This window comes from Pristiophorus japonicus, chromosome 2 (genome assembly GCF_044704955.1).
Source record: "Pristiophorus japonicus isolate sPriJap1 chromosome 2, sPriJap1.hap1, whole genome shotgun sequence".
NCBI classification, from domain to species: Eukaryota; Metazoa; Chordata; class Chondrichthyes; family Pristiophoridae; genus Pristiophorus; species Pristiophorus japonicus.
This window is the reverse complement of record NC_091978.1, coordinates 303,409,374-303,433,062: the sequence shown is the minus strand read 5'-3', so window position 1 is coordinate 303,433,062 and position 23,689 is coordinate 303,409,374. Positions and strand designations below refer to the sequence as shown.

At 45.9% G+C, this 23,689-nt stretch overlaps 1 protein-coding gene across 3 annotated transcripts in view; it reads left to right on the top strand.

Annotated features, from left to right (window-relative positions):
* Positions 1 to 23,689, top strand: part of naf1 (nuclear assembly factor 1 homolog (S. cerevisiae)) — a 348,207-nt gene that overhangs the window by 17,824 nt on the left and 306,694 nt on the right. The window contains exon 1 of one of the 3 annotated variants that reach the window (XM_070865127.1): positions 1,419 to 1,574. The exons of the other annotated variants lie outside the window; for them this stretch is intronic. The gene's annotated coding sequence lies outside the window, so the exon portion shown is untranslated. Of the gene's footprint in view, positions 1 to 1,418; positions 1,575 to 23,689 lie in introns of those variants that run through there. 3 annotated transcript variants of the gene reach the window in all.

Genomic DNA, 23,689 nt, shown 5'->3' with positions numbered 1-23,689 from the left:
GGTCAAAAGGAGAACTGAAAGAAAGGGCTGTATGAATGCAAAGAACAGTAAAGATCCCACAATCTGGGAACATAGGTACAGGAGTAGGCCATTCAGCCCCTTAAGTCTGTTCCGCCATTCAATTAGATCATGGCTGATCTGTATCTTAACTCCCATCTACCCGCCTTGGTTCTGCAGCCCTTAATACCTTTACCTAACAAAAATCTATCAATTTCAGCTGAGCAATTTTCAATTGGTCTAATTTCAAACAGCTTTTTTGGAAGACCGTTCCAGATTTCCACCACAAATTGTGTGACCAAGTGCTTTCTGACATCATCCCTGAACAGTCTAGCACTAATTTTAGGGTTATGTACCCTTATTTTGGACTCCCTTCATCAGAGGAAATTGTTTTTCTCTCTCTGCCCTATCAAATCCTTTAATCATCTTAAACACCTCAATTAGATCACCCTTTGATCTTCTATACTCAAGGGAATACAAACCTTGCTTAAGCAAACTATCGTAATTTAACCCTTTTAGCTTCAGTATCATTCTGGTGAATCTGCACTGCACGCCCTCCAATGCTAATATTATCAACACTAATAGTAAGGAGTACCGAGCTAACAATTACCATAACATTGAATTCAATATTAGTTTTGAGAGGCAAAAGGGTAATTTGCTAACTGGCAGAAATTCCTGAGGTGCGGTCCCCAGAACTGAATGCAGTACTCTAATTGAGATCTAACAAAAACTTTATATAACTAACATAATGTCCACCCTTTGTATTCCAGCTCCTTCTACTGAAAGACTGATACTTATGGCTCAAATTTTGGCCTGAGTTGCTCCTATTTTTTTGGAGTAACTAGTTTGAATGGAGCATCTTAGAAATTGCAATTCTCAGCATTTAGTTTGCTCCAGTTCTAGTGAGTTAGAACAGTTTCATTTTAGAACAGATTTTTTTTTCAAAAGGGGGCTTGTCCAGTAACTTACGCCTGTTTTGCAAGTTTAGGCAGCGAAAACTTACTCCAAACTAACTTAGAATGGAGTAACTGTAGATTTTTGAAAGCTCAGAAAAACTTTACCTACACTTTATAAATTAGGCATAGGGGACGAGAGATGGCGGGGCGGGGGCGAGTTTACAAGCATTAAACATTTCAGTTTTACAAATAAAGAGCCATCATCAATAATAAATGATCAATAAATCAACCAATAAATCAATCGATAAATAAAAAATTAAGTTTCTACTCACCGACTACAGCACTGGGAGCCCGCCAACAGTGTGCTGGGACGGGGCCCCCCCAGGAGATGCCGGTCAGGCAGGCCCCGCCGCCTCCCAGGACATCGGGCGGGCTCCGCCGCTTACACCACTTCGGGCGGGGCCCGCCCCCAGCGAGATGCCGGGCGGGTGGGCCTCACTGCCAACGACAATGCCGACGCCCGCATCGAGGGGTTGTCCGACCACTCGACCCGGGATAGGGGCGACGTCCCTTCGGCCAGGGATAGGGTCGTCGCCCAGAGACAAGATGCGTTGGGAGGGCCAGGAGCTACTGCGCCGCGCCGAGCTGGAAACGGGCCTACAATTATCGGAGAATCGCGGGGTAAGTATTCGCCGCAATTTCTGTTCTATAAATTAGGCGGGTCTCTCCAATGTGCGCCGTTCTAGCGGTGGTCCGAAACTTGAGCCCAAAGTATGTATGTATCCGTTTCCTTATTTTCAATTGCAATAATCCCCTGTTTCTATCTTTAACGGGCCCATATTACTCTTAACCACCCTACATGAATGATTTTTAGTAGTTGGGTCAGCCTTGGTTTAGTGGTAGCAATCTTGTCACTGAGCCAGAAAGTTGTGGTTTCAAGGACCAATTTAGAAACTTGAGTCTCTAATCTAGGCCGACACTTTCGTGCTGCACTGTCGGAGGTGTCGTCTTTTGGATGAGACCTTAAACTGAGGGCTCCGGGGGCAGATGTAAAAAAATCCTATGACTCTATTTGAAGAAGAGCAGGGGAGTTCTCCTGGAGCCATTTGCCAATATTTATCCTGCAACCAACATCACGAAAACAGATTATATGGTAATTTAACTGTTTATGGGATCTGGTTGTGCACATATTGGTTGCCACATTTTCCTATAGCTATAAAAGTGACTGCATTTCAAATACTTCATTGGCTATAAAGTGCTTTGGGATGTCCTGAGTCACAAAAGGCACTATATAAATGCAAGTTCTTTATTGGTTTCAACCTTGTTTCTGTTGGGCATGGATCCAGAGCACACAACTAGTTGTAATCTCCAACATTGATTTCTTCACCTTGATGATTGTCGTGTGCTCCCCCACCCCCTGCAGTAAAAATAATAGATACCGTAGCATAACTATATGGCAATATTGTAAGCTTCAGATTAAGATGAGTCATAAAATCTTTACTCTTGTTTATATTGTCATATGAACCCTGTGATTAACAGATATGTTTGAGATGTTTGTTATTAACTTATTATTAACTTAAACTAGATTAACTAATTAAAATTAAAACTAAAAATAATCGATTCAATAAAAACTTTAATTAAATACATAAATAGAGATGGCAGGGCAGGTAGTGTGTCGTAACTACAGCATGTGGGAGATTGTAGAGTGCTGCGTGATCCCGAACAACCACATCTGCAGTAAGTGTCTGCAACTCGAGGAACTTTGGCTCAGAGTTGTTGAGCTTGACTCCGAGCTGCAGACATTGTGATCATCAGAGAGGGGGAGAGTTACCTGAACACTTCGTTCCAGGAGGAAGTCACACCTCTTGGGATAAGTCGTTCTTTAGAGTTAGTCAGGGACAGGAGGGAGCTCTTGGTCGGCCGGCATGGACGATGGGCAAAGTGGCCTCCTTCCGTGCTGTAAGTTTCTATGATTGTGAATCAGAAAGGTATTGGGACGCAGGATATAGTGATGGAACAGCCTCAGCCTTTGACCTTGTGCAACAGGTACAAAGTACTTGCTACCTGCATGGTTGAGAACAAGGATTGCAAGGAGGATGGGCAAACTGACCACGGCACTGTGGTACAGGAGAGCATTCAAGTGGGGGGCGGATTGCGGGCGAGCGGGAGGGAGGGGGAGTAAAAAGAAATGTTGTAGTGGTAAGGGACAGTGTAGTCAGGGAGATTGATACGGTTCTCTGCAGCTGCTACTGAGAATCCTGAACACTGCATTGCTTGCCAGGGTTAAGGAAATCTCTTCGTTGCTGGAGCAGAATTTCTAATGGGAGTGGGAGGGGGTAGATCCAGTTGTTGTGGTCCACATAGGAATCAGTGACATTGGTAGAACTAAAGTTGAGGTTCTACTGAGCGAGTTTGAGGAGCTAGGGTCTAAATTAATAAGCAGAACCTGAAAGTTAATAATCTCTGGATTACTAATTGAGCCACATGCAAATTGGCATCGGGACAAGCAAAACAGAGCATTAAATGCGTGGCTGAACGAGTGGTGTGGGAGGTAGGGGTTTTGATTTATGGGGCACTGGCACCAGTACTGGGGAAAGAGAGAACTGTTCGTTGGGACAGCTCCACATAAACTGGGCTGGGACCAGTGTCCTGGCAAATCAAATATCTAGGACTGTAGATAGGGCTTTAAACTAAAACTAGGGGCTGGGTGGGTGGGTGGGGCGGGGAGAGAAGGAGAAGGGGTCAGGTGAGGGGAAATGTAATAATCTAAAGAGAAAAGTCAAGGCAATAGAGCAGGGTAATGAATTGGGTAAAGATAAGTTGTATGTGATAGGAAGGGACAGAGTTTAAAGGTCATTATAATCATCATAGTGCATCAGCGAATAAGGCGAAAGCAGGCAATAATAGTAAAAAATTTAAACAAAGCTCTTTATCTGAATGCACAAGGCATTCGTAACAAGATAGACAAATTACTGACACAAATAGAGATAAATGGTTATGATCTAATAGCCATTACAGAGATATGGTTGTAGGGTGACCGAAGTTAGAAACTAAATATTCCAGGGTACTTGATGTTTGAAGAGGGGGGGCAGCCCTGATAAAGGATGACAAGGATATCAGTGAGAAAGCATCTTGGCTCGGACAGATGGAAACATAGAAATTTACACCACAGAGGGAGGCCATTTCACCCAGCGTGTCAGCGCCGGCCGACAAAGAGCCGCATGGTCAGCAGCCCTGAAGGTTACATATAAACCTAGAACAATGGCAGAAAGGTAACGAGCAACCAGTCCGCCCCACACAATTGCGACATCCCTTGCACTGAAACATTCCACACTCCACCCCAACCAGAGCTGGGAGAGTCAAAAACCAGATTAAAAACCCAGGCTAATTTCGGAGAAAAAATCTGGGAAAATTCTTCTCCGACCCATCCAGGTGAATGAAACTAGTCCGGGAGATCACCCTGGCCGTATTCGATTCCCTGCAGCACTTGCCATCATATCTGTGCTGGCTGACAAGAGGTTATCCAGTCTAAAGTTCCCCAAGCCCCAGTCCTAGCCCTAATAGGGGGTCTTAAGGACTAAATCCCCACCCTAACCCCAACCCTGTGAATCCCAAAAATTCGGGCCTACCTCAGGCCTCCCGCCACACCACACTTTGGCGATTCCTGGCTGGACCTCCTGCGGCGACTCGACGCGACTTGGGCCTCCTGCAGTGACTGGACGACTCGACGTGACCTGGACCTCCCGGCTGGACCTCCTGCGGCGACTGGGCGGCTGGACCTGGCTATCGGGCCTCCACCTCCTCTCCCACCCGCCCCCCCCCCCCCATCATAATCTGGAGCTCTCCTTCCCCACAGATGGCCTGGCCTGGCCTCCCCTCCTCCTCTAGCATGTGCTGAGTACAATGGCTGAGACCCCCCCCCCCCCCCCACCAATGCCTTCCCCCAACCAAGCATTGGACCACCTACCATCAAGGGCACTACCCAGTGCCGAGCCTGCGGCCAACACCTCGCCGTAGGCAGTTAGGCCCATATAGCAGTGCCTGGTCCCCAGTCCTGGACCCCCTTGCCACTGGACCAAGACCTCGCTCAGCGAAGCCCATGTGGTAGCTGGTGTGCAATGACCACCCCATGTTAAAAGAAATCATGCGCAGGCACCTTCCACTCCTCCTAAAATGAAGTTCAGGACCTGGAACGTCAGGACCCTCATGGACAACCCCAACAGCGACAGACCGGAACGCCACACCACCATAGTTGCCCGGGAACTTAGACGCTTTGATATCGACATCGCAGCCCTAAGCGAGACCTGGTGGGCAGGGCAAGGCCAGCTCAAGGAACACGGTGGAGGTCACACCTTCTTCTGGAAAGGGAAACCAGATGCAGAACGCCGCCTCCACGGAGTCTGCTTCACCATCAAAAACGAGCTGGTCGACTGCCTCAAAGTCTCCCCCTGCGGGGCTAACGAACGCCTCATGACGCTTCGGCTCACCCTATCCCGGAACCAGTGCGCCACAGTCATCAGTGCTTATGCCCCAACACTCGATGCAACAGATGAGGCCAAAGAGGATTTTTACTCCAATCTCTCAAAATCCCTGACCTGCGTCCCCGCGGGTGACATACTGATCCTCCTCGGCAACTTCAACGCCAGAGTCGGCAAGGACACAGACCTCTGGGGGGGAGGCGTGATTGGCAGAGAGGGGGTAGGGAAAGCCAACTCCAGCGGTACCCTGCTCCAGACAAAATGTCTAGAGCATGAACTTGTCATCACCAACACCTTGTTCCACCAGAGGGACAAATACAAGGCATCGTGGCAACACCTTCGCTCCAAACACTGGCATCTGCTCGACTATGTCATCGTCCGAGCCAGGGATCGCAAGGATGTGTGCATCACCCATGCCATGACAGGAGCTGACGACTGCTGGACGGACCTAATCCGATCCATTATTGACATCAACATAGCCCCAAAGCGAAAGGGGCAGCAGAAGCAGTGTCGCAAAAAAGTCAATGCCGGGGCACTTAAGGACCCAGCTAAGAGAGCCCTTTACAGCCAGCGCCTCACAGCTAACCTGGCGTGCCTTGATGACCCCTAGATGCAGAATATCCACAGCCCTCCAGGCCTCCATAACCAGTGCCTGCAAGGAGATGCTCGGTCACTCAATCAGGAAACACTAGGACTGGTTTGATGAGAATGATCAGGAGATTCAAGAACTAATAGATTGCAAGCGCAGGGCATTTCTGAACCTTAAACAGCAACCCAACTCGGGGGCAGCAAAGCAGCATTACAGATGGCTAAAGGCTAAGGTCCAACAAAAAACCCGGGACCTAAAGAACAGGTGGTGGATGGAGAAAGCACAGGAGATACAACAGCTGGCTGACAGCTATGATGTGCGAGGATTCTTCACCGCAGTCAAGGCCACATACGGACCAAACGCCCAACCCACCCCACTCCTGGCCAAGAACGGGGAAACACACATCAAGGACACCGAGGTAGTCAGGGCCCGCTGGAAGGAGCACTTTGAAGATCTCCTCAATCGAGACTCTGCCTTTGACTTGAGTGTTCTTGACTCCATTCCATGCTACCCGCCACCACCTCAGTGAGACCAACACTGTACGAGGTAGAAAAAGCCATGAGACAGCTAAAAAAAACAACAAGGCTACGGGAGCGGATGGAATCCCTGCTAAGGCACTGAAGTACAGCGGAGAGGCACTACTGGCGCGAATACACGACCTCATCGCTCTCATTTGGAGCGAGGAGAGCATGCTGGGAGATCTGAGATGCAGTGACCGTGACCATCTTTAAAAAAGGGGACAAGTCTGACTGCGGCAACTACAGAGGAATTTCCTTGATATCAACCACTGGGAAAGTCGTCGCTAGAGTCTTCCTCAACTGTCTTCTCCCCGTGGCCGATGCGTTCCTCCTGGAGTCGCTGTGCGGATTTCGTCCCCTCCGGGGTACAACTGACGTGATTTTTGCAGCGCGACAGCTGCAGGAAAAATGCAGGGGACTGCGCCAGCCCTTGTACGTGGCCGCCTTCGACCTTACAAAGGCCTTTGATCGCGAGGGTCTATGGTGCGGCCTCCTCCATTTCGGATGCCCCCAAAAGTACGTCCCCATCCTCTGCCTGCTCCATGATGACATGCAAGCTGTGATTCTGACGAACGGATCCATCACAGACCCAATTCACTTCCAGACCGGGGTCAAGCAGGGCTGCGTCATCATCGTCTTCTCAATCTTCCTCGCTGCCATGCTCCACCTCACAATTGACAAGCTCCCCGCTGGAGTGGAACTAAACTACAGAACCAGTGGGAAGCTGTTCAACCTTCGCCGTCTCCAGGCCAGGTCCAAGACCACACTCTCGTCGAGCTACAGTATGCGGACGACTCCTGCGTCTGTGCACACACACAGGCTGAACTCCAGGACATAGTCGACGTATTTACTGAAGCGTATGAAAGCATGGGCCTTGCGCTAAGCATCAGTAAGACAAAGGTCCTCCACCAGCCTGTCCTCGCCGCATAGCACTGCCCCCCCAGACATCAAGATCCACGGCGTGACCCTGGACAATGTGGACCCACTTCCCTTATATCGGGAGTCTCCTATCAACAAGAGCAGGCATTGATGACTAGATCCAACACCGCCTCCGGTGCGCCAGTGCAGCCTTCGGCCGCCTGAGGAAAAGAGTATTTGAAGACCAGGCCCTCAAACCTGTCACCAAGCTCCTGGTCTACAGGGCTGTAGTAATACCCGCTCTCCTGTATGGCTCAGAGACGTGGATCATGTACAGTAGACACCTCGAGTCGCTGGAGAAATACCACCAGCGATGTCTCCGCAGAATCCTACAAATCCCCTGGGAGGACAGACATTAGCGTCCTTGTCCAAGCCAACATCCCCAGCACTGAAGCACTGACCATACTTGATCAGCTCCGCTGGGCAGGCCACATGCCAGACATGAGACTCCCAAAGCAAGCGCTCTACTCTGAACTCATCTACGGCAAACGAGCCAAAGGCAGGCAGAGGAAATGTTACAAGGACACCCTCAAAGCCTCCCTGATAAAGTGCGACATCCCCACTGACACCTGGGAGTCCCTGGCCATAGACCGCCCTAAGTGGAGGAAGTGCATCCGGGAGGGCGCTGAGCGCCTCAAGTATCGTCGCTGAGAGCATGCAGAAATCAAGCGTAGGCAGCGGAAGGAGCATGCGGCACACCAGGCTCCCTGCCCACCCTTTCCCTCAACAGCTATCTGTCCGATCTGTGACAGAGACTGTGGTTCACGTATTGGACTGTACAGCCACCTAAGAACTCATGCTAAGAGTGGAAGCAAGTCTTCCTCGATTCCGAGGGACTGCCTATGATGATGATGATATCCAGTCTAATCCCAATTGCCAGCTCTAGGTCCGTAACCCTGCAGGTTACGGCACTTTAAGTGCTCATCCAACCATCTTTTAAATGTGGTGAGGGTTTCTGCATCCACCACTTTTCCAGGCAGTGAGTTCCAGATCCCCACAACCCTCTGCGTAAAGTAGCCCCCCCTCAAATCCCCTCTAAACCTTCCATCAACCACCTTCCACTATGCCCCGTCATAATAGACCCCTCCACCAATAGAAATAGCCCCTTGTTATCCATTATATCCATGCCCCTCAATATTTTGTACACCTCATGAGGTCTCTGTTCCAAAGAGAGCAAACCCAGCCTATCCAATCTGTCCTCATAACTAAGATTCTCCATTCTAGGCAGCATCCTAGTAAATCTCCTCTGCACCCTCTAGTGAAATCATATCCTTCCTATAATATGGCGACCAGAACTGCACGCATTACTCCAGCTGTGGCCTAACCAAAGTACAATTTAAGCATAACCTCCCTGCTCTTATACTCTGTGCCTTGGCCAATAAAGGCAAGCATTCCTTATGTCTTCTTAACCACCTTATCCACCTGGCCTGCAACTTTCAGGGATCTCTGGACAAGCACTCCAAGGTCCCTTTGTTCATCTACACTACACACGCTTAATGTGTATACCTTTTCCTTATTGGCCCTCCCAGTCATCAAGATCCATGGCATGGCCTGACAGCCTTTCTTTAATCAATACCGCGACGCCCCCCCCCCCCCCGCCTTTTTTACCCCCTCACTGTCTTGTCTAAAAATCCTGTAACCAGAAATATTGATCTGCCAAACATGCCCCCCTTTCAGTCATATCATACTCCCAAGTATAATGTTATACTCCCAAGTATCTACCTGTGCTCTTAGCTCATCCGCCTTATTCGCTATACTCCTTAAAGTATATTAAAGCATTAAAGTATATACCTTTTAGCACAGGAAGACCTCCTTGATTACTACTTACTAAGCCTTTCCTCTGTCTTACAGATTTGCTTTCTAAATTCTTGCTATCCAATTTCTGCTTTACTTCCTTCCCAATTGAATTTGTTCTCAGGATCCCATCCCCCTGCCAAGCTAGTTTAAACTCTCCCCAACAGCACTAGCAAAACACTCTGCGAGGATATTGGTCCCGGCGCTGTTGAGGTGTACCCTGTCAGGTTTGTACAGGTCCCTTCTCCCCCAGAAGTGGTCCCAATGCCTCATGAATTTAAATCCCTCCCTCCTACACCAGCTCTGCAGCTACGCATTCATCCTCTCTATCCTTCTATTCTTGTACTCATTAGCATGTGGCACCAGTAGGACCTTTGAGGTCCTACCCTTTAATTTTCTTCCTAGTTCCCTGAATTCTGCCTGTAGGATCTCATCCCTCTTTTTACTTATGTCGTTGGTCCCGATATGGACCACGACCTCTAGCTGTTTACCCTCTTTCCTTCCCCCCCCCCCCCCCCCCCCCAGAATGCCCTGCATCTGATCTGTGACATCCCTGGCACCAGGGAGGCACCATACCATTCTGGAGTCACGACTACGACCGCAGAAACGCCTGTCTGTTCGCTTAACTTATAGAATCCCCTATCACTAGAGCTCTTTTATTCTTCGTCCCTCCCCCCTGTGCAGCTGAGCCATCCATGGTGCCTTGGAATTGGCTCTGGCTGCACTCCCCAGAGGCACTCCTCAGAAGTGAATATCGGTTGAAAGCGAGATGGACTCCCGGGGGGGACTCCTACACTACCTGCCTAGCATTCTTACTTCGTCTGGTGGTCACCCACTTCCCCTCTGCTTGCACGCTTTTAAGTTGCGGGGTGACCACCTCCTGAAACGTGCTATCCATGTAGCTCTCAGCCTCGCGGATGCACCGTATTGACTCCAGCCGCCACTCGAGCTCCGAAACGCGGAACTTGAGTAGTTGAAGCTGGAGGCATCTCCTGCACACATGTTTGTCTAGGGCGTGCGAAGCGTCCAGGACTTACTACATGCCACAGGATGTGCACTCCATTGGGCGGAGTTGCGCTGCCATCCCTCGAGTTAGATTTATCAAGTTTAAGATCGAATTAAAAGAAAACAAGAAAAGGAGATACTTATCAACTCACCGACCTCTGTGGCCATCTGAACTCACCGACCTCCCTGGCCTCCCGAACTCCCGGACCTCCAAACTCCCAATCAGTAAGTAGAATCAGTTGTGGTCCACATCGGAATCAATGATATTGAAGAAAGAAATAATGAGGGCAGAAAGCACTGGTGGGTGGACAGAGTATTAATCAAGAAATAATAGGAGCTTGTGGGGCACTTTAATCTTTATGTTGACTAGGTAAATTAAATGGGGCAGGGTAGTCTGAAGGACGAGTTAATGGAATGCATTCGAGACAGTTTCCTAGAACAATACATTATGGAACCAACCAGAGAACGGGCTATTTTAGATCTTGTATTGTTCAATGAGATAGGGTTGATTAGTAATCTCATAGTAAAGGAGCCTCGAAGGATGAGTGATCATAATATGATAGAATTTCACATCGAGTTTGAGAGTGACATTGAAAAGTCCGAAATTTAACTTAAATAAAGCCAATTACATAGGTGTGATGGGCGAGTTGGCCAAGGTAGATTGGGAAATAAGATTAAAATGTATGACGTTAGATAAGCAGTGGCAAACATAAAAAAAAATCAAAAATTTTCAACGAATATACATTCCATTGAGAAATAAATACTCTGGGGAAAAATGATTCATCCGTGGCTAACTAAAGAAGTTAAGGATAGTATTAGATTAAAATAAGAGGCTTGTAATGTAAGGAATAGTAGTAAGCGGTTATAAAAGGGGTCGGGGGGTCTAGTAAGGAGGAAGAACTGAGGGAAATCCTTATTAGCCGGGAAATTGTGTTGGGGAAATTGATGGGATTGAAGGCCGATAAATCCCCAGGGCCTGATGGACTGCATCCCAGAGTACTTAAGGAGGTGGCCTTGGAAATAGTGGATGCATTGACAGTCATTTTCCAACATTCCATTAACTCTGGATCAGTTCCTATAGAGTGGAGGGTAGCCAATGTAACCCCACTTTTTAAAAAAGGAGGGAGAGAGAAAACACGGAATTATAGACCGGTCACCCTGACATCGGTAGTGGGTAAAATGATAGAATCAATTATTAAGGATGTCATAGCAGCGCATTTGGAAAGAGGTGACATGATAGGTCCAAGTCAGCATGGATTTGTGAAAGGGAAATCATGCTTGACAAATCTTCTGGAATTTTTTGAGGATGTTTCTAGTAGAGTGGACAAGGGAGAACCAGTTGATGTGGTATATTTGGACTTTCAGAAGGCGTTCGACAAGGTCCCACACAAGCGATTGATGTGCAAAGTTAGAGCACATGGGATTGGGGGTAGTGTGCTGACATGGATTGAGAACTGGTTGTCAGACAGGAAACAAAGAGTAGGAGTAAATGGGTACTATTCAGAATGGCAGGCAGTGACTAGTGGGGTACCGCAAGGTTCTGTGCTGGGGCCCCAGCTGTTTACACTGTACATTAATGATTTAGATGAGGGGATTAAATGTAGTATCTCCAAATTTGCGGATGACACTAAGTTGGGTGGCAGTGTGAGCTGCGAGGAGGATGCTGTGAGGCTGCAGAGCGACTTGGATAGGTTAGGTGAGTGAGCAAATGCATGGCAGATGAAGTATAATGTGGATAAATGTGAGGTTATCCACTTTGGTGGTAAAAACAGAGAGACAGACTATTATCTGAATGGTGACAGATTAGGAAAAGGGGAGGTGCAAAGAGACCTGGGTGTCGTGGTACATCAGTCATTGAAGGTTGGCATGCAGGTGCAGCAGGCGGTTAAGAAAGCAAATGGCATGTTGGCCTTCATAGCAAGGGGATTTGAGTACAGGGGCAGGGAGGTGTTACTACAGTTGTACAGGGCCTTGATGAGGCCACACCTGGAGTATTGTGTACAGTTTTGGTCTCCTAACCTGAGGAAGGACATTCTTGCTATTGAGGGAGTGCAGCGAAGGTTCACCAGACTGATTCCCGGGATGGCGGGACTGACCTATCAAGAAAGACTGGATCAACTGGGCTTGTATTCACTGGAGTTCAGAAGAATGAGAGGGGACCTCATAGAAACATTTAAAATTCTGACGGGGTTAGACAGGTTAGATGCAGGAAGAATGTTCCCAATGTTGGGGAAGTCCAGAACCAGAGGTCACAGTCTAAGGATAAGGGGTAAGCCATTTAGGACCGAGATGCGGAGGAACTTCTTCACCCAGAGAGTGGTGAACCTGTGGAATTCTCTACCACAGAAAGTTGTTGAGGCCAATTCACTAAATATATTCAAAAAGGAGTTAGATGAGGTCCTTACTACTAGGGGGATCAGGGGGTATGGCGAGAAAGCAGGAATGGGGTACTGAAGTTGCATGTTCAGCCATGAACTCATTGAATGGCGGTGCAGGCTAGAAGGGCCGAATGGCCTACTCCTGCACCTATTTTCTATGTTTCTATGATTGGGAGAGTTTTAAAAACAAGCAAAGGATGACCAAAAAGTTGATGAGAGAAAATAGATTGAGTAACCTAGCAAGAAATATAAAAACAGATTGTAAGAGCTGCTATTAGTATGTAAAAAGGAAGAGAGTAGTGAAAGTAAACGTGGGTCCCTGAGAGGCTAAGACAGGAGAAATTAAATTGGGGAGCAACAGATAATTTAAATAAATATTTTATATATATCTTCACAGTAGAAGACCCACAAAGCATACTAAAAATATTGGGTAAGCAAGGGGCTAATGAGAGTGAGAAACTTACTATTGCATGATTAAGGAAGTGGTAACAGGGCATTTAGAAAACCATGAAATGAATCGGCAGTCAACATGGTTTTATGACAGGGAAATCGTGTTTGACAAATTTATTAGTTTTTTTGAGGTTGTAACTAGCAGGGTAGATACAGGGGAACCAGTGGATGTAGTAAGTTTGGATTTCCAAAAAGCATTTGATAAGGTGCCACATATGGAGTGGACCTGAGTGGGAGCGCAGCGAGAGTAGAGCTGGAACAAAGAGGTCCGACGGGCTTTGACCAAAAGAAAATCCAGCAGTGACATCACAGGATAGCTGGTAATTGATTGATTGGTAATGGTCACATAGATTTTTTGCTATTCAAGTTAGGGGCTGGGGTTAAATAGCTGGCTAGGAATTAAGCAGTAACTTGGAGATTAGTAACAGTTAATACTATATTAAATTAGTAACTGTTGTATTAATCACTTAAATCGGATAAATCTTAGTCTAGCATTTCTGTAAGTTAGTCAATAGTCAAATAAATAAAGTCATGGCAGGGCAGCTCAGTCCCATGGAATGCACATCCTGCGCCATGTGGGAAATCAGGACGCTTCCATGTGTGCAGGAAGTGTCGTCAGCTGGAGGAGCTCGAGCTCCGGGTTTCGGAGCTTGAGTAGCAGCTGGAGTCACTGCACTGCATCTGCTAAGAGCTTTGTGGATAGCATGTTTTAGGAGGTGGTCACCCCGCAGCTAAGGAGTGCGCAGGTAGAGAGCTAGCTGCGCGGGATTTAAAAGCCAGCAGCATGGGAGCTGCAGGGCGCTACAGGGCTGCGCGGCTTAAAGGGAACATTGCTCATTAGAATCTTGGCTCCCCACTATTACCGGTATGTTTTTTTGTGTCTTCTACTTTTGTTTTATGCCTCTGTCATTTTCTTGTTCACCATTATAATTTCTCCTCTCTCGGCTTCTAAGGGACCCACATTTACTTTCGCTACTCTCTTCCTTATTACATGCATGTAGCAGCTCCTACAATCTGTTTTTATATTTGTTGCTAGATTACTCATTCTATTTTCTCCCTTTTAATCAATTTGCTGGTTTCTAATACTCTCCCAATACTCAGGCTTACTCCTCTTGGCAACATTATAAGCTTCTTTAATCTAATACTATCCTTTAAGCTCTTTAGTTAGCCATGGATGGATCACTTTTTCTGTGGAGATTCTCAATGGAATATATATTTGTTGAGAATTATGAAATATTTCTTTAAATATTTGCCAAGTATGTAAAAAGGAAGAGTAGCAAAAGTAAATGTGGGTCCCTTAGCGGCTGAGATAGGAGAAATTATAATGATGAATAAAGAAATGGCAGAGATGTTTAACAAATATTTTGTATTTGTCTTCGCAGTAGAAGCCACAAAAAAGGATGAAGTGGGTTATTCCCTTATGTTGGTTATCTCATCAGATGCCGCAAGCCCAGTCAGGCAACTATGTCCTACAGGATTCTGCAGCTCAGTCAGTGGTGGTACAGCCAAGTCACTTGGTGATGGACATTGAAGCCCCCCACCCAGAGTATATCTGTGCCATTGCTACCTGCTGTGCTTCCTGCAAGTGGTTTTCAACATGGAGGAGTTATGGATTCATTAGCTGAGGGTGGGGGCTGGACCGAGTGGTCATCAGCAGAAGGTTTTGTTGCCTATGTTTGAGCTAAAGCCATGGGACGTCATGGGTTTCAGAGTCAATGTTGAGAAATTCCAGGGCAACTCCCACCTGACAGTATACGGTGTCCCCCACCTCTGAGTGGTATATCCTGCCAGTGGGAAAGGATGTACCCAGGGATGATTTGGCCCATTGTGCCTGTGCTGGCTCTTTGAAAGAGCTGTTCATTTAGTCCCACTCCTCTGCTCTTTCTCCGTAGCCCGGCAATTTTTTCCTTTTCAATTATATAATTCAATTCCCTTTTGAAAGTTAGTATTGAATCTGCTTTCACCACCCTTTCTAGTAGTGCATTCCCGATCATAACTTGGTGCATAAAATAAATTCTCCTATCTCTCCCCTGGTTCTTCTGCCAATTATCTTAACTCTGTGCCCTCTGGTTATCGACCTCCCAACTAGTGGAAACCGTTTCTTCCTATCTTCTCTTACCAAAACCCTTCATAATTTTGAACACTTCTATTAAGCTCCTCTTGACCTTTTCTGCCCTAAATAAAGCAAGAACTTGTATTTTTATGTGCCGTTTACAACCTCAGGACATCCGAGAGCACTTTACAGCCAATGAAGTACTTTTTGAAGTTTAATCACTGTTGTAATCATGGAATCACACAATTGATACAGCACAGTAGGAGGCCACTTGGAACCTCGTGCCCATGCCGGCTCTCTAAGAGCATTTCAGCTAGTCCCAATCCCCCGCCTTTTCTCTGTAGTCCAACAAGTTGTTTTTTCTTCAGGTACTTATCTAATTCACTTTTGAAAGCCATGATTGAATCTGTCTCCACCACTCTTTCAGGCAGTGCATTCCAGATCATAACCACTCGCTGTGTAAATTTTTTTTCTCATGTTACCTTTGGTCTTCTGCCAATCACCTTAAATCTGTGTCCTCTGGTACTCAACCTTTCTGCCAATGGGAACAGTTTGTGTCTATCTGCTCTGTCTAGACCCCTCATGATTTTGAACACCTCTATCAAATCTCCTCTCAAACGTCTGTGCTCCAAGGACAACAGCCCCAGCTTCTCCAGTCCATCCATCATCATTATCATCATCATAGGCAGTCCCTCGGGGTTGAGGATGACTTGCTTCCACACTAAAAATGAGTATTCAGGTGACTGATTAACTCAATTTAAACGGTGGAGCGGAGTTCGGAAGCGGCGAGGAGCGGAGGTCCAGTCTATCCACGTAACTGAAGTCCCTCATCCCTGGGACCATTCTTTTAAATCTTTTCTGCACCCTCTCTAAAGCCATCACATCCTTCCTAAAGTACATTACCCAGAATTGGACATTATACTCCAGTTGTGGCCGACCAGTGTTTTATAAAGTTTCATCATTTCCTTGTTTTTGTACTCTATACCTCTATTTATAAAGCCCAGGATGCTGCATGCTTTTTAAAACTGCTTTCTCAACCTGTCCTGCCACCTTCAACAATTTGTACACATATACTCTCGGATCCCTCTGTTCTTGCAGCTCCTTTAGAAGTGTCCCTTTTAGCTTATATTGCCTCTCCTTGTTCTTCCTACTAAAATGTATCACTTTGCACTTTTCTGCATTAAATTTCATCTAACATGTGTCTGCCCATTCTACCTGCCTGTCTATGTCCTCTTGAAGTCTATCCCTTTCCTCCTCACTGTTCACTATACTTTAAAGTTTTATGTCATTGCAAATTTTGAAATAGTGCTCTGTATTACCTACGTCCAAATCATTAATATATATCAAGAGAAGCAGTGATCCTAGTACCGACTCCTGGGGAATACCACTGTATACCTTCCTCCAGTCTGAAAAACAACCTTTCACTGCTATTCTCTGCTTCCTGTCACTGAGCCAATTTCGTATCCATGCTACCACTGTCTCTTTTATTCCATGGGCTTAAACTTTGCTGCAAGCCTATTATGTCGCACTTTATTAAATATCTTTTGGTAGTTCATGTACACCACATCAACTGCATCAACCCTCTCTATCTCATCAAAAAATTCAATCAAGTTAGTTAACAAATCCACTTGTCCAAGTGACTGTTAATTTTGTCTCTGATTATCGTTCCTCAAATCTTCCACAATACCTAGGTTAAACTGACTGGTCTTTATTTTCTGGGTTTATCCTTGCACCCTGTTTCGAACAAGGGTGTAACATTTGCAATTCTCCAGTCCTCTTCCACCACCCCCGTATCCAAGGAAGGTTGGAAGATTTGCCAGTACCTCTGCAATTTCCATCTTTACTGCCCTCAGCATCCTCAGATGCATTCCCTCTGGTCCTGGTGACTTATCTACTTTCAGTTCAGCCAGTGTTGCTCGTATCTCCTCTATCAATTTTTATCTCATTTAGTATCTCAACTACCTCCTCTTTCAGTATAATTTTGGCTGCAACTTCCTTGGTAAAGACAGATGCAAAGTACTTATTGAATATCTCAGCCAGCAGTGCTTTGTGGTGGGGTGAGGTTGGTGGAGGATCTTTGTCTTACGGATGTTTAGTATAAGGCCCATGCTTTCGTACGCCTCGGTGAAGGAGTTGACGATGGTTTGGAGTTCGGCCTCTGAGTGTGCGCAGGCGCAAGCATCTGGAGTATGGAGACCAAAACTGTACATAATACTCCAGGTGCGGTCTCACCAGGGCCCTATATAATTGCCGTAAGACGTCTTTACTTTTGTACTCAAATCCTCTTGTAATAAAAGCCAACATACTATTTGCTTTCTTAATTGCTCGCTGTTTCTGCATGTTAACTTTCATTAATTCCTGTACAAGGACACGCAGGTCCCTCTGAACACCAACATTTCCCAATCTTTCATTTAAAAAATATTCTGCGCTTCAATTTTTCCTACCAAAGTGGATAACTTCACATTTCTCCACATTATATTTCATTTGCCATCTTTTTGCCCTCTCACTTAGCCTGTCTATATCCCCCTGAAGCGTCTTTGCATCCTCCTCACAACTTACATTCCCACCTAGCTTTGTATCATCAGCAAACTTGGATATATTACATTTGGTCCCCTTATCCAAATCATTGATATAGATTGTGACTAGTTGGGGCCCAAGCATCGATCCTTGCGGTATCCCACTAGTTACAGCCTGCCAACCCGAAAATGACCCGTTTATTCCTACTCTCTATTTTCTGTCCGTTAACTAATCCTCATTCCATGCTGATATATTATCTTTGAAAAAGGGGACAAGTCCGACTGTGGCAACTACAGAGGAATCTCTCTGCTATCAGCCACTGGGAAAGTCGTCGCTAGAGTCCTCCTCAACCGTCTTCTTCCTGTGGCCGAGGAGCTCCTCCCGGAGTCATAGTGCGGATTTCGTCCCCTACGGGGCACAACGGACGTGATTTTTGCAGCGCGACAGCTACAGGAAAAATGCAGTGAACAGCGCCAGCCCCTATACATGGCCTTCTTCGACTGCGAGGGTCTATGGAGCGTCGTCTTCCGTTTCGGATGCCCCCAAAAGTTCGTCACCATCCTCCACCTGCTCCACGACAACAGGCAGGCCCTGATCCTTGCCAACGGATCCATCACAGACCCAATCCATGTCCAGACCAGGGTCAAACAGGGCTGTGTCATCGCCCCAACCCTCTTCTCAGTCTTCCTTGCCGCCATGCTCCACCTCACAGTCAACAAACCCCCGCTGGAGTGGAACTAAACTACAGAACCTGTTCAACCTTCGCCATCTCCAGATCCAAGACAACCCCAACCTCTGTCGCCGAGCTACAGTACGCGGACGACACCTGCGTCTACGCACATACAGAGGCTGAACTCCAGGACACAGTCGACGTATTTACTGAGGCGTACGAAAGCATGGGCCTTGCGCTAAACATACGTACGACCTCCACCAGCCTGTCCTCGCCGCAGAGCACTGCTCCCCAGTCATCAAGATCCACGGCATGGCCCTGGAAAACGTGGACCACTTCCCATATCTCGGAGCCTCCTATCAACAAGAGCAGGCATTGACGAAGAGATCCAACACCGCCTCCAGTGCACCTGTGCAGCCTTCGGCTGCCTGTGGAAAAGAGTATTTGAAGATCAGGCTCTCAAAACTGCCACCAAGCTCATGGTCTACAGGGCTGTAGTAATACCCACACTTCTGTGTGGCTCAGAGACATGGACCATGTACAGTAGACACCAAGTCGCTGGAGGAATACCACTAATGATGTCTCCGCAAGATCCTACAAATCCCCTGGGAGGACAGACGCACTAACATCCCCAGCATTGAAGCACTGTCCACATTTGATCAGCTCCGCTGGGCAGACCACATAGTTCACATGCCAGACACGGGACTCCCAAAGCAAGTGCTCTACTCTGAACTCCTTCACGGCAAACGAGCCAAAGGTGGGCAGCAGAAGCGTTACAAGGACACCCTCAAAGCCTCCCTGATAAAGTGCGACATCCCCACTGACATCTGGGAGTCCCTGTCCAAAGTCCGCCCGAAGTGGAGGAAGTGCATCCGGGAGGGCGCTGAGCACCTTGAGTATCATTGCCGAAAGCATGCAGAAATCAAGCGCAGGCAGCGGAAAGAGCGTCCGGCAAACCTGTCCCACCCACCCCTTCCCTCAATGACTATCTGTCCCACCTGTGACAGAGTCTGTGGCTCTCGTATTGGAGTGTTCAGTCACCTAAGAACTCACGTTAAGAGTCTTCCTCGACTCCGAGGGACTGCCTATGATGGTGATTACCCCCAATCCCATGAGCCCTAATTTTGTTTAATAACCTCTTGTGTGGCAGCTTATCGAATGCCTTCTGAATATCCAAATACACCATATCTACTGGTTCCCCTTTAATAAATCACAGCCAGCACGGATTTGTTAAAGGCAAATTGTGGCTGATAAACTTGATTGAGTTCTTTGCTGAAATAACGGAGAGGGTTAATGAAGGTTGAGATCGTTCATCTGGACTTTCAAAGTGCCACATAATTGACTTGTTGGAAAAATTGAAGCTGATGGAATTAAAGTGGTAATGATTGCATGGATATGAAATTGACTAAGAGACAGAAGTGCAGAAGTCGTTTCAATTTACTGCTGGTCAGATGATTAATGCTGAATTCACTTGAGATTCTGGGCGCAATGTAACGAGCCTTCCCGAAGGAGTGCAATCGGCGGAAACTCCTTTGCACAGGGAATAGTTGAAGCGAATAGTATAGATGCATTTAAGGCGAGGCTAGACAAGCTTATGAGGGAGAAGGGAATAGAGGGTTATGCTGATAGATTTAGATGAGGAAAAACGGAAGGAGGCTCGAGTGGAGCGTAAACGCGGGCATTGACTGGTTGGGCTGAATGTACTGTTTCTGTGTAATCCTATGTAGTAAAACGTCCCAAAGTGCTTCACAGGAGCGTTATTAAATAAAAGTTGACACTGACCCACGTGCGATTAGGACAGTGACCAAGCTTTTGATCATAAGAGGTAGGTTTTATGGAGGTAGAGAGGCGGAGGGGTTTGGGAAGAGAGTGTCAAAGTTTAGGGCCTAGGCAGGTGAAGGCACGGCCACCAATGATTTATGCTAATTCCAACAGTCCCTTTGCTCGAAGCAGTCCGCTCCCACAAAACTGGCCACGCCCCATTGTTGGAAAGGCGAGTTTCCGACGATTGCACTCCTTCGGAGAGGCTCATTACATTGCGCCCAGATTCTCCAGTGTAAAGGCAGCCACGGTCACATGAATTCAGTGTTCATCATCTGACCAGCAGTAAATTGAAGTGACTTCTGCACTGCTGCTGAGGTAATTACTTTACTTTAAAAATTAAGACCAGTAGCATTAAATCAGTCATTTGGTCTACCCTTCTGCTTCATAAATATTAATTAATTAATTGAAGGCCAGTGATCAGCAGCCAATTGAAGCTACTATCCAAGTCTGCCCTGCTCTGCAGCAGAAATCATCAAATGACTAATTTTCTGGCTATCCCACTCCTAACATTGCTTATTTGTGCTGATTCATGAGAGATTTTACATTTGGGCTTATGTCTATGAGTTTGCATGGAAACCTGGATGGATCTTCACCTTGGTAAAACTAGCACGATGTCAGGCACTATTTGCCGATTGAGGTGTCTGAGATTGATATAAACTGGTGAGCTTAATTTAGGACTAGACTTCTTCAATACCTGACAAGTTAATGGCATTAGATAATCAAGTCCATTGAACAGATTCAAGTATATATGCTTGCAGTTAGTAATGTTTCTAGAACTTGCCCAACCTCATCCTTATGAGCTGGTGTGGATGAATTAGATGCCTCGCCTTCCTCTGGAGGATGGTATTAATCTTCTAAGATGTCAGTGATGAACTTCTGTTTGTAGCAATCCTAGCCGTTCCTCCTGGATCCTCTGATCCTAGTTAAATTCACCTTCCAGCCTGGTGTCTGACTAGCTGGCTTAAATCTTACTTCCCTTGATTACAAGAAAAATTTTACATCTAAGTGACACACTTTTATTTCGTGGTATAGACATACAATTGTAACTTCTGTAACCTTTCTGTCTGTTGCCGATGCACACACGCCCATCTATGTATTGGACTAGAAGTTCTACTTCTATAAGAATTACTAAAAGGGCTGGAACTGAGGACGTTAGTATCAAAAACACCATCTTGTATATCCTTAATTTCTAAAGAACCTCCTAAAATCTATTGAGCAATCTGAGTGATATGTGTTAGGAGATTTTAACCTTTTGCTGTAGCACCAGTAACATGCCAGGTTCATCATTTGCACCCTAGCTTCTCGGGTGTCTGCTCACAAATGGTCTCATGGGTCCAGATAAGCCAAGATAACTTTGTTCGCCTTAACAAGCTATCTCTAGGCCTGCAGTCTTGATGGCTAGACTTCTATCCCTGATATTGAATGCTTTATTTGTATACGCTTTCAGCCTGATCTAATGAATCTATTTTAAGGCAATTTTCAGAACATTTCTCCTACAGAATGTTAAATTGCAGCCCTGTCTGCCCATTCATGTGGTGTAAGAGATCCCACAGCACTCTTTTGAAGAAGAAGAGGAGGGAGTTTTTCAAGTGCCCTGACTAAATCTCAACCACGGTACCAGGAACAGACAATTTGCTCCTTCATTCATTGCTATGTTCAAATTAGCTGCACTGGTTGTTTACATAACAACGGTGACTTGGCTGGTCCTTCGAACTTGATACCTGTAATACGACAGCAGTGTAAATTATTTATGTAGACATTCATCATCATAGGCAGTCCCTTGGAATCGAGAAAGACTTGCTTCCATGCTTAGCATGAGTTCTTAGGTGGCTATACAGTCCAATACAGGAATCACAGTCTCTGTCACAGGTGGGACAGATAGTCTTTATGTAGACAATGTGCTTGCTAATATGGTGCGTCTTATTAAGCTTCAGAGAAAAATGTATTTCATTTTGATTGCTGTTACCATGAATGTCACTTTTTCAAAAGCTTTAACTGCTCACCTTGTAGAAAAGAAAGACTTGCATTTATATAGTGCCTTTCACGACCACCAGACATCCCAAAGCGCTTTGCAACCAATGAAGTACTTTTTTTTTTAAAGTATAGTCACTGTTATAATGTAGGAAACACGGCAGCAATTTACGCACAGTCAGCTCCCATAAACAGATGCAATAATGACCAGATAATCTGTTTTAGATGTTGCTTGAGGTATAAATATTGGCTAGAACACCAGGGATAACGTCCCTGCTCTTCTTCAAAGTAATGCCTATGCCTAAAATTTTGGTTTTCAGCGCAAATGGTAGTTTAAGGCCGGTTTTTGGCCTTTAATTGGCACAGCGGTAAAAATTGGCGTTGCATGAACATTCGCAGCGCAAACCACGAATTTCGGCGACTTTAGTTAGGGGCCGATAGCGCTTTGAGAGAGGGCTTTGGGGCGGGGACGGGGGGAGAAACAACAAAAAAAAACATTCACAAAACCCTTACCTACTAAATCACTGTTTTAAAAAAAAAACCTTTAACTTGCCTTTTTTGCAGGTCTTCATACTTACCGTTGCTGGCAGGGCTGCACCACAGATTTTACCCTGTCGGTATGAATATGGGTCCTGAGAGAGCCAAAAATTGATTGCAAACACTATTTCGGGTGTTGCATGTTGGCGCTCCTCTCCCCGGCGGTACGTGGAAGCGCCACCGCAAAAAGGTCACCGAAGATTCCGGCGACCGGGATTTTGCTCTGGAGGGTCAAATTGCAGCATAAACCCAGTCGCAAAGTTGTCGAAATTCTAGCCCATAGAATCTTTTACGGCCACCTGAGGGAGCAGAACACCTTGTTTTAACATCTTATCCAAAAGACAGCACTTCCGATGGCGCGGCACTCCCTCAGTACTGTGCTGGAGCGTCGGCCTAGATTTTTGTGCTCAAGTCTCTCGAGTGGGTTGTAGAACCTACAACCTCTGACTCGGAGGCAAGAGTGCAACCAACTAAGTCAAGAAAGGAACTGTTCTGATCAAAGATTTTAAGTGGAAAATTAAGTCTGCTTATAGTTAAGCATAATGAAATTCAGTATTGCATGAGAAACTAAAACATGTCGAGTTCTAGATTTTCACGTGAAATAATTTGTTTTCAAATATTGTGCAATTTTGATGTGTGTCTTTTAATGAAATATATTGCCTTCAATGTTCAAGGTCACCGGCCATCAGTTCTTTCTTTTGAGGTGTAGAGAGTTTCTATTGGTGAAGTTGAATAATAATTTATTGAACCACATACTCGCTGAATACTTTGAGATATAATTTAGTATTTCAACAGTTCATTTTCACATAATGTTTTTAGCTAATCACATCCAAATAATCCAGAGATGCTGGTTGATGTATAAAGCTCACTTTCAATCCTTGTATAACTAAGCTATGGAATATTTATAGCGCAGTCTGAAAGACTGCATTTCATTTTTCTGTGAAGAAAATGAGGTAGTAAACTTGTAACCAAATGGCTATTTGAAATTATGTTTGCGATTCTAAAGATAATTACTTTTTATAGCTTAAGTTAAAACTCCTTGTAAATAATGTTGTTGTGTCACACCTGTTTGCATTTTTAATCCTTTACTTTGT